Genomic DNA, 12,859 nt, shown 5'->3' with positions numbered 1-12,859 from the left:
TATATATATATATAATGAATTCATTTTTAAAGGATACATAGTAAGGGTGGTGAATGCTAAACAACCTGGATGTGGTCAGTAAGTGTAAAATGTGTAAAATATTTGTCAGCCAAGCTTTTATTTGGCTGTAAAAAGTATGCCCTCTTTTGTTTTGTAATTTTTAAATGTTGATGTAAAGTTTTTTTTCTCCACCAAGTGGCCTTCTGCTAATAACTTCAAAAAATGCAGCAAAAAATACATTCTTTGCTTACATAAATGCGACTAACCAGTAAAGTTTAGCGTGGATTCAAGAAGAGAGATTAACACCGGAGAATTATTTTCTCCTGTGAGTTATGCGTTTGTTTATTTCAACATTTCTCATCGAATTCTTAATTTGGTTACACCGAATTTTTAAAATTGGTTATTTATATGTGCAAGAGTTAAAGTTTATGGCTGACTCCGTACATTAGGAAATTTATTTTGAAAAAACCACCCTACCCGCAAAACATTTAAATTTAAATAATTTTAGGTAATAAGCTTAAATAATTTCTGCTTTTGTAAACCAATTTCAATCACAAAACAAATTAACACCTGCTAGGAAAAAAATGGCCCTACAAAGCGTTAAGGAAGATTTGAGCACTGGGTAAGTGCAAAATCATATTTTTATTTATTTCAAAAAAAAATAATTTTCTAATTTGAAAATAATCTAACTTCTTGTAAAAAAATATTTTAACACAGATTTAAGAAAAAAAGTATTCAAGCTGAAGAGAGAGAAAACAATATTCTTTTTTTCTTATGAAATATTTGTAAGAAACTTCAAAATACCCGAAAAAAAATTCTACTTCATCTGAATGTAAGGAGGGGAGGTAAAAAGCTGGAGGCTAGATTTTTCTTATCGACATACATCAAAGTTTTGAATTCTATCTGGCGCAGTAGTCTGTAAGATTGATGTTGGCTTCCATTATTTTTTCTCATCGATGACGGCAAAAAAGTTTTCTTGAATCTTAAGTGTGTTGCGTAACTTTTTCATTCTTTGAATGCCTTATATGCTTTTCTTGCAATATAATTTATTCATAAAAGAACTGTATAGTAATAAAAAAATGAGCGTAAGTTGGATGGATGTTTTAATAATTTTTTTAAGACTTAGGAATATTAAAAATATTATTTTTTATGTTGTCATACTGGTTTTTATTTTTTTTATTGTAATTCTTCCCATTTAGATTTCGGAAAATTTATTCTTTTTGATCGCAAATATAAAAAAAGTTAAACATTTCATTTTGTTACTTATTTAACACCCGATAGGGATTGATATTTCTCAATTTATGTTCAATCTATTTTTGCTTCTTTTAGGGACAGAAATTTTGAAGAAATATTTCAAAAACTAGTAATACTAAAGGAATATTTCAATATATTATATTGTAAAAGAAACATTTAAAGAACTACTGAAATTTAAGAAATGTTTCTAGAACTATTAAAAATTTTTTTCAATAGCTGCAAAAATGTTGATTGAACAAAAATCTTTGATTTTATTTTTTCCCGAAACGTTAAATTACCTGCTTGAAAGAAGGGCTATTTTAAAACCTTATAATCTATATTGTGGAGATTAAAATTGAGACGCGATTTCTATTTACAGATTAAAATTAGGTAATATGCAAATATCTAGATATGAAAATATCCATATCTATATAAATATCTACAAATCTCGGTTATATGAGATATATATTTACATTAGAGTGAGCTCACTTTGAAGAAGGATATCTTGAATGAAGCTAAAGTAAACATGAAGAAAGTCAGGAAAATCTATGTCGCATCTGAAGAGAGGCTACAGAAAGTGTGATAAAGATAAAACTGTGTTGCTGCATATAGAAAACTGCATCAATTAATTAAAAAAGGCTAAAAGACTTGCATCAAACAGCGATGTGATGCATCACTCAACACTCATGATCGGAAGGAATAATCTTGTAGTTGTCATAAATGCAAATTGCCACGTTTCGTTAATATTTAGTTAGAGGAAAGTTGATTCTTAAATGGCTCGTTTCACTTACGGAAATCAAGGAACAATACGGGAACTAAACGAACAATTTATTACGGAAAGTAAACGAGCAATTTTAATTACTATTTAAAGTGTATTTGGAAAGCAAGCATCTGGATCAGATAAATCTTAGATTTCTTCAATGCTAGAACTTAAAACAAGGAATTAATCTTTTTTATTTAATTTTCTCGCTTAATCTTTTCTAATCGACGTCACTGCTATCTTCCTGCTATTTCTTTTTCGGCGACAAATTAGTTTGTCAAAAGGGAGTTGGATAGCCGAAAAAAGCTGTTTATTAATTTGATTCTAGGGAAAACTGAAAACAGAAGCTTGATAAAGAGAGAGTAGAATACCTTTTTCCTTTTTATTCTTTCTGCTATGCTTACATGCATTATAAGTACCATTAAACAATTTGAAAGTTTGTTTTCTATTTTTAGAGCACTATGTTTGTTTACCGTACTTGCTGACAAAGTATATAAATAACGCATTCCTTTATCTTCTTAATGAGGATCTACCATTTTGATTTTTTTACCGTCTCGAGATGGTAAAAGGAATAAAATCGTGTGAATAAAATTATTTCTTAGCATATTAAAAAATTATATATTGAAAGGAACAATGGACGGTAAAAGAGTTCTTTGCAAGAAACCAAAGTTATCATGAAACATTATTTTGTATACCATAAATGCATATTTTAAATAGTAAATCAAAAAATTGAAATATTAGGAAAACATTAATTAAACATATTTTTAATTACCATTAACTAAAAGAGATCCTAACGTTACAGGTCTTACAAAATATTTTTTTAATATTAGTCAGGAATTAAGTTTAAAAAAAATAAGTAAAAAGTTTAAAAAAATGCATTTATGTTGATACAAAATTGAAATCTCATGAAATTTCATAAAAAATAAAGTAATAAAAAATAAATAAGTGCCAAAATACAAAAAAAAGTATGTGAAAAATTAGTACATTTCTTATAATACTTATTCTAGACTTTACTAATGACAACAAATTTTGAAATATTGAATTGTTCAACAAGTGTATTAATATTCAATGTACATTGTACCTGTATAACTGCTTCTAACATTTAAATATGTAATAAAATGCTACACATCACAAAGTTTGGTTTAAAAATTGTAAAGAACTGTAGACCTCTTAAATAGTTATTTAAAATTTCTTGAAAATTAGCTATATTCTAAATATATAACACGCAATACATAATTAAATATATCATTTAAAATACTTTTCTCTGATAGGAGTTTGCCTCTTGAATTCTTGTTGTTTTATTTTATCCACAAATTTGTTCAATTGGATTTAAATAGAATTAAAAAAGGAAGTAATTATGATGAAAAGCAGAACTGATAAAGAATTCAGGGAAGTCATTTTGCTTGCCTTTACTAATTTTAATTGACTCAGACATATACAGATTGTATTTGTTTGTTGTACTGACTGAGAAAGTATACAAATTATGCATTAGCTATTTTATTATATTTAACTGGAGATAACTCATAACTTGAAAAATATCACCAGTTTGTCAAGTTAATAAAATGAAGCACCCTACTATATATTGTGTCAAAATAGAGAATAATGTTTAATTAATATTTTACACATTTTATAAAACTACGTTTCCCATTTATATAGAAGTATATTATTTTTTGAATTATAAGCATGCAATTTGGAAATACATAGCTTTAATACAAGTTATATAAACAGTCTTAACACAACTTTTGCGATTTAATTTATTTCTTAAAGTAAAATAAGTCTAACATACGCTAAATGAAAAAATATAAATTCTTAGACAAAGGTGATAAAATGAGTGTTGACATGAAACAAGAACATTTACGAAAAAAAAAATGAAACTCGAAATAATTTTCAGTTTTTAACTGAAAATTTTATCACATGAGTAAATTTCAGTGTAATTTCAAATAAATCTTAACGTTTATGAAGAAATTTCTTTTTTTCAAAATAAAGAAATATATTAGCAATTTTAGTAGTGCGTATAATGTGTTTAGTCGTGTTTGCTCATAAAATAAATAAATTGATTAACGTTAAATATTTTAAACATTTCATTACAAAATGACACTGACATTTTTTTTAATCAGTAGAATGAAAATAACTCACCTGGATCTTTAATCAATTCATTTGGTAACTGTTTCCATTCATAAGATAACGGTTATCTTGAAATTTCGATTTTCAAAACTATAGCTTTAAATTCCACAAATTTATTAAAAAAACAAAACAAGAAAGAAAATTTAACTGCATGAACGGTTTTTTTTATGCCATGATCTAATGTACCACTTAAAATTACCAAACGCATATTATAAGCAATTTTTTTTCGTTAATTTTACAAAACTCATTACCAAAACGCTTCGGCAAAAATTATCTTCTTCTTGGTTTTCCCATAGAAAAAAAAGGTAAATTTTTCATTATTCTATTTATTATACTTTTGATTATACTTTTTTTTCAGTGCGAAGACATATAGCATAAAATAAATTTAAAAAAAAGCGGTAGATAAGCTTAAAATAGTCTAATGAAAATATAAGAATTGATATTTGTTTACATATATACGTTTTCCTTATCGGTACATATCAATAGAATTAAAGGATTCATATCAAGATACTATTTCGGAAATTACTTAAATGAATTGTCATGAAATTAGTAAAATTTGATTCATAAAATTATTTAAATAAATATTTTATAAAAAAATTCATTTTATACTGCGGATCACTCCTGATACGATTTTTCAACATCAGAATCAAGCTATAAAATAACTAAACATAATTCGGGCCTCAAAAGTATTTTTATTCTTTCTTATTACTTCTTGTTATATTTTTATTATTTCTTATTTTGAAAAAATTAAAAAAGAGCACCCTTAATACAATAGAAAAAAAATATTCTTTCAAAGATTTAAAAGAAAACACTCTCTATTTTCAGAAAGCCAATAATATCAAAAAACTTTCACTGAACGACAAAAATTTCAGACACTAGATTTTTGCATTGAACATTTCGACATTAAGTAAGAAAAGATTTTAATATTTTTTCTTAATTAATAACATCATGCATCACACAATATAAAAAATATATTTTTTCTATTTTAGATAATTTCATCTAACGTCATATATTTTCTAAAATATGTAAACTAATACTGAAGTTTTGAATACTGTTCAAGACAACATTAAAAGGGAGAAAAGTACAAAAAAGGATTACATTTCTATTTCCCAGAATAGTGGAAACATGAAAACACATTCACTAAACGTCAAACTTTTCGGAAACTAGATATGATTAATGACTCATTGATTTATGCATAAATTCAGGAAAGGTAAAAAGTCTGCAACGCATTCCTCCTATCTATGCTTTGTTATGTCCTGTCTAGTTTAAAATTTAAATATTTAGATTTGAGATTAATGGGACTTCCTTGTGTTTACCGGAATTTGTTTAGCTTGAAATTATATTGTTTTGATTCATCTCCAATAATCACTATCAGAAGAAAGCCAAAACACCATTCTTTATCATGACAGCTTGATACAGTTTTCCAAAACAGTCCGTCACTATTATTTAATGAATCGTTTTAACCTGTTTATTTCAAATAAGATCAGATAAACTTCTCGTCTTCACGCATATCTCTATTAATCAAAATATTTACAGAATAAAAAATTTAACATGCATGTATAGCTAATTCGTAAAGTCACACAATTTTATTTTATATTTAGAAATTTCCTTGTACAATAATTTTAGATTAGTTTTATAATAAACCTATTTTTTTGTATTATTAGTATTGAAAATTAAAAAAAAACTCATAATCAACCATGAGAAAAATATTACAATATTTCATTAAAATAAATGCGTAAATGAACACTATGAAATAAATTTTCTGAATATTTTTTTAATATTAAATTGATTCGTAAATCGAATTATAAATATTAAGTAATATGACTTAATACAAGGAGAAGGCGAATATAACGAAAATATTTTATGATTACTGGATGACAAATAATGCTTCATTTAATAGATCAGCAAGAACTTTGTAAAAATATTGACACTATTTTATTATAATAGTTGTATACGTAAATACGTTTAAACAGCAAAAAAACTTTTTTGTATTTTCCCTTTGTACAGCAAATTTAATTTTAACTGTAAAAATTACAAGTTGACAAGCATAAATATTGAATATGGCTAAATCTATTTATTTATTTTTTTGTGATGTATTATTGGAGATAAATAATATCTCATAAACAAGGTCACAGCAACCACTCAAAAACACTTATAATACTTGATTCCAATAAGTAAAAATAGAAATGCCGAAAGGCCGGCCAGGCATTTACGCTATAGTCAAAATGTGAATCTCAGTGTATTACTTTACTTGACGATTAAGTTTGAAGTTATATAATGTTGCTTTTTTTTAATGAAACTCTTTTGAACCAAAATGTTAGCACAACTTACGCATTCATGAAATAAGTACTTATAAATAATAGTGTAACTGTTGTGTTGGCAGGTTTCCATGTCACACTGACTACTGCTTGACAGCCTACATGAGTTATATGTAAATTGTTTTATTTATTTATTTATTTTTTAATAATTTTTTTATTTTTTTAAATTTATTTTTTGTTCCATTGGCCACAGAAATGCCAGAACTGCTACTCTCTTCTCGTTACCCAGTGGGCACCTGTGGCGAAGCCACGGCGGTGGAGCAGCGTCGCCCACGTCACACAACCACAAACCCGTTTATAGGGCGGGTCACATTCACACAAAGAGGAAAGGACATAGAACACAGAGAGAGAAAGAAACATCAATGCCCTGAGCAGGATTCGATCTCCCGGCCAATGGCTCCGCAGTCAGATACGCTAACCACTCGGCCACGTGGTCGGCTATTTCCAAACTAAATTTATCACTTTAATACTAGCAAATGTGTAACAAAGAGCTTCGTATAAACAATAAAAGCGATTGTATTAAAACACTTCCTCTCAATTATTTGTTCCAGAGTGATTGGTTTAGAATTGTCTTTGAGCATCTCACGTTTTAAAACATTTTATTTTATTTGCTTTTGAAACATATACCACAGCATATATACATATACTATATATACTACATATATTATAAGCATATACTGCATTATACACTGGATTAATCACATTAAATAGTTTATTAATAATATAACCTTCAGTTTAATCAGCAAATTATGAGTTCCATTTTTATGCTGTCTACGTAAATAAAATTGTCTATGAGTTTAGAATTATTTTTTTTTCTCTCTGTGAAATCTAATTCTAATCTTGTTTAATTTTAACAGGGGAGACACAAAGCTCCATTGCTTTCCAGTTCAGGGTGGCCTAGAATACCAGATCAGGAATTATACCAGCAGTATGTTCGGCAATATCTGAAGTTTTAAGAGAAGAAATGCAGGTTCCGAGTAGCCGAGATGAGTGGCTCAAGATTTCGGAGTTTTCCTAATTGTATTGGAGCAATGGATGGGAAGCATATTTATATTGTCCCACCTGCTAATTCAGGGTCATTATATTATAACTATAAGCATTTTAACAGCATTATATTGCTAGCTTTGGTCGATGCGAACTTAAAATTCATTTATGTATATATAGGCACTAATGGACGCAAAAGTGATGGTGGTGTGTTTAAAAAATGCACACTTAAAATAATATTGAGGAGGGGAAACTGAATATACCAGGAGGACAATTACTTCCTAGTACTAATGTATCCATACCATTTGTAATTGTGACTGATGATGCCTTCCCTCTTGAGGAATACATCATGAAACCTTTCCCGGAAAAGTCTCTTTCCATCGAGAATAGAATTTTCAATTATCGCTTGTCTAGGGCAAAAAGAGTATCTGAGAATGCTTTTGGCATCTTGGCCTGAAGATTCAGAATTTTCCAGATGAAAATTCTGACACACCCTGTCCGAGCTACTAAAATAGTCATGGCAGCGTGTAGTTTACACAATTTCTTGAGGTCAAGATTATTTATTTGCTCCTCCATCAAGCCTAGATAGAGAAAACGTTGAAAAAATAAATTTTTTTATAGGTAGTTGGAGAGACACCGCCAATCCCCTTAGGGGCCGTTCAAAAAGTACGTACATCCCGAAGGGGGGGAGGGGATTTGCTATTATGTACGGTTTTGTACGATGGGGAGGGGGGGAGGTATTATACAAAGTACGTACTTTATAAACATACACCAAATTTAAATTTGACTTTATCCTACACACTCCTTAAGTAAATATTTAATTTTATTTAAAACATAATTATTTTAATTTTTATGAAAAAGGGGGGTAGACTAATAAAATGTACGTGCTCTAAGGGGGGGAGTAAGACCTTATGTACGGTAATGTACTAAGGGGGGGAGGGGTTTAAAATTTCTCCATTTTTGTGTACGTACTTTTTGAACGGCCCCTTATCCCTCTTACAAAAAGTGTACGTAATGGGTCTTTAGTAGCCAAGGAAGGGAAATTAAGATTCTTAACATATTTTAATGGAGCTGGCAGTGTCGCATGGCAGAATGATATGTGTGATTTGCATTGGAAATTTTCTTGCAATGCATTATGTTATGTTATTTTGTAATACATTTTTAAATATTATGTTATTTAATAAATTTTTCTCTGTTCTATCTAAAACTTTTTTTTTGACATTCTTCATCATTTATTCCTGCACCGATCTTAAAGGACTAATGGTTAATCATAGATTAATTGCTTCATAATCAATAAATTTATAGAATTGATCAAACATAGAATTATCAATTAAAAGATACACTTCTGAAATTCATGCATAACTTTATAGTTACTAACTTTTTCGCTTTGAAGAGAAAATTTTTTCCTAGTGGTAATAAAAATAGTTCAATACTTGACTTCTAACTTACTAAAATTGCTTTATAAGAATTTATCTAGCATTGCATATAAATAATTCAAATCTCATGCTAGACTTGTCAATAATTATATGAAATATTTTTACTTTTAGACTTTTGTTGAACCTTTTAAAAAACATATTTAAATGCGGATTCAAAATTTAACACAGTACAAAATGCAATCCAACGTTGGACGGTCTCCTATATTTATCGAATGAGGAATATTTTCTAATCGATTTCACAACTACTTCAGTATTGTGAAGATAAAAAAAAATTCAAGAAAATTCCCATGCACTATTGGTACCACATAAATTTTAAGACATCGCAAAAGCTTACAAGGGACAAATTTTAAATATGGAAAGAAATTTTATAACGTATAATATCTAATTTATGTATTTATTAAATGCATAATAAAATGTATAATGATAAAGTTAATAAAATGATTCTCTGCGAAATGTAAAGCATACAAATTATTGTGATTAGCTTAAAATGAGAAGTAAACACCTAAATTGCCTTGAAGTTAAAGAATGGAATTTCTAGATGCATTGTAAACGCTCATTAAATGAAAGGTACTTATCTTTTTGCTGCACATGATAGGCTCATGCCCTACAATGGGCAAATAATTATCAATTTTTACTTTTATTGTACATTTTGCATTTAAAATTAATAAAAAAGGAAAGCCATTAAACGGCACTATTTTGTTAATGACTAAACGTGAATTAACGCAAACTATTTAAAAATTAGAACTTAGAACTGATTAGAAATTAGAACTTAGAATTAGAACTGATGCAAAAGTGAACAATTTATTCCAAAAGAAATTTAAATACAGTTTTAATTTATTTTTATGCCCTCTTTGGCGCTTCTCTTTATCAGGAATGGAGTTTAGGCTATGCGCAACATACTGTCCACCAGCATCCTCAAATGATGCTTGTGGACGACGGGATATTCTTCAAAGCTTTTACTGCTTCTGACAATAAGTCATCTTCATTCGTTCGTTTTCTTTTGGCAGCACCACTTTTCCTACTACTGCTTCCAGCACTACTTTCAGCACTTCATTTACCACTATTGGCTTCTACTAGGGATTCTTCAGTATTCAGGGGTTCTTCAACAAAAGACTCTTCGTTTATGGTTAAAAAGTCTCTGGAGTACTCAAACGATAGGGAGTCTAAAGTTTCATCTAGAAAGCTATCGATATCTTCCATTCTGAAATAGAATATTTATTGCTATTTAATGTAATCAACAGCAAAAAGCTGGTTTATACTTTCAAAGCTTAAATTAAAATATACTTTTCGTACCTCAAACAAAATATTGCGAAAATAAAATTTTATTTTCTGGTTGACTTTCATAATATAAATATACGGTGAAACCCCAATTTTGCACTTTTCCTCGGACTTGAGTTAAAAAATGTATGAAACAGGAGAATAAAATTGGGGTAAGAAAGGAAAGGATATTTTTCAAAAAACTGAAACTTGCAAGAAAAACTATTGGAAAAATTGCGTAATCTTTACAGGCTTTTTACTTCACAATTGCAAATGTTTCCGAGTTTTATGCTTTTAAACTCTTGATCAGTTCTATGTATTTCCCTTGAAATTTTCTGCTCGTTTCAATCAATCAATTTCGCCCTCCCCCCCAAAAAAATCAGCATATTAATTAATTGAAAGGGATAATAAAGAAAATAATACTAGAGCAATCATGATACTTTATTATTTTTTATTTAAAAATGAATGAAAATGGGTAATATAAGTAATGAAAATGGGTGCCTGTTTTTGAAACACTTGAAATTTGTTGACTCTTATTTCCTATTTGCATACTTTTGAAGATGATAAAGATTTGTATCAAGTAATATCTTACCATTTCAGTTTCTTAGGATCATTTATTGAACTCTATAATTAGTTTAACAAATGATCAGAATTTTCATAAAAAAATGTTTTTTCAACTGAAATCAGGTTAAACATGTGACACAGTTTAAGTTATAATATATTCATGCAATCATGCACGTTTATAGTCATGTCCATACCTGATTTAACAAAGAAGACTCTTAATTACTTTCCTCCAAGTTAGATAAGCTGGGGAATCTCCTTCGCCTACATCCTCAAGGAATAATAAGGCCTGAAAAAAGACTCATGGGACCTGAATGCATGTAAACTCTCTTTACACACATAGTATCCCCAAGAGATTTTGAGTGCGCTGACTGGTTTTCTCGGCATTGCCTTCTGTTACGTCTTTTTGTAGCTCCTCCCCAATAACATTTCTCCGTAATTTGTTCCCAAAATATAAATCAATCATAAATCAGTTCCAGTATATATCTCATACTAATTTTATGACAAATGTTAAAGTTTTGTTCAAAATATTAAACAGCGTTATTAACTGTATTTTAATAATAACACATTTATTTAAATCTAATATTCTTTAAATTTTATGCTAATATTTTTTAATATTATTGTTATGAATTTTAGGTAAATGAGAGGTAAACAATCATGTTTTGGTAAAACATCAAACTAGTATAACAATAATAATTAAGCATAAATTGAAGTTTTATTAGCTAGCTTTTATGTAATATGTATATAAGAATTGATTAGTATTCAAATTGAATAGCATTTTGAATATCCTTATGCACTTAGAAATTAAAATCTCTTACTTAAATTTATTAAGTATGATTGCAGAACCACTCAGTTAAGTTTTGTTATTATATGAGATTTTAAAATGTATATAAATAAATTTTTAAAATTATGTTTCATTATTTGGAAAAGATTTTATCATATTATAGAGGAAAATATTCTAAAATGTTAAAAAAAAAATGTAATTATAATTCAGCAAAAAAATTGTCGAATTTCTCAAAAACTTCTATTACATTTCCCCTGCGGCACTTTCATAAACGCACTGTGGTGACAAACAAATAATTTCCAGCAATTAAATAATAAAAAAATATTTACAATCCAATAGAAATGCGCTAGAATTAAAAGGGGGAATTTTTTGTAAATTTATTCTTTAATTACTCATGGTATTAATTTAATGGGCAATTCATAATCATTAACTTTTATTTTGATGGGAATTATGCAATCAAAAATTATTAAAATAAGCATCTTAAAAGACATTGCTTGATTTCTTAGATGTCAATTAATAGTTTTTCGGCTTATAAAACATTTAACAAATAAATAAAAAAAAAACATTAAAAATAAGTTATAAATAGGTAGGAATAATGCAGATTTCTTAGTTTCAATTTATAATAATAGATGGCACCACTAATAAATATTAAATTAAAAATTTTATAATTTAATTTTAGTAATCCACAAGAAATAAACCAAATATTAATTTAATTCGATGAACATTAATTTAATTAAATAAATATCAAGCGAAAACTACTCAGTTTTCATTTTAAAGTGAGTATAGGAATTAAGCAAGGCAATTGAATACGATTTCAATGTTATTCAATAAATTAGAGGGGTATTAGCTTCATAAGAATTCATGCATGTAATGATGATAAATTTAACGAAAAAAGCATTTCCCATAAAAATTAAATACAAAATTTTTCTTAAAATAACTAAACTAGTTATTTACCTACAAACAAATCTTTGTCCATGAAGTTTGGAAGTTCTAGAATTCCATTTCGTATTGGTAAGTTCCCCAAATTCTAACCACTTGTTGCAATCGTCTAAATTTGGAACATTGCTTCTAAGGGTAATGGTATTTGAGGAAATATTTTTTATTTCGTTTTTAAATGAAGAAGGCAGTTTCTCTGTTAAAAAAACTAACATTTCAAGTTTGTACACAAAAGCCGATGGAGTGTAGAAATCACTCTATGCTGAAAATAACAAGCACGGCAGAATGAAATAGCCATAGGTCACAGATGGCGTTGCCGAGAAAGCCAATCAGCGTGAGCAAAATCACTTGGGGATACTATGTGTGTAAAGAGAGTTTACATGCGACCTGAATTCCTTCGTACCCCGCTCCCAGGGCTAAAGAGAACAGAAGGGCTAGTTCACTCCGCTCTTAGAGCTGAAGCTAC

The 12,859-nt window shown here is 28.3% G+C and overlaps 1 pseudogene; it reads left to right on the top strand.

Annotated features, from left to right (window-relative positions):
• The first annotated feature begins 2,006 nt into the window (after nt 1–2,006).
• LOC139426634 (uncharacterized) lies at nt 2,007–10,065 on the top strand (annotated as a pseudogene).
• The last annotated feature ends 2,794 nt before the right edge of the window (nt 10,066–12,859 follow it).

This window comes from Parasteatoda tepidariorum, chromosome 1 (assembly GCF_043381705.1).
Source record: "Parasteatoda tepidariorum isolate YZ-2023 chromosome 1, CAS_Ptep_4.0, whole genome shotgun sequence".
In the NCBI taxonomy this organism is placed as follows: Eukaryota; Metazoa; Arthropoda; class Arachnida; order Araneae; family Theridiidae; genus Parasteatoda; species Parasteatoda tepidariorum.
Note: the sequence above shows the minus strand (reverse complement) of the source record. Positions and strands in the feature narration are given on the sequence as shown.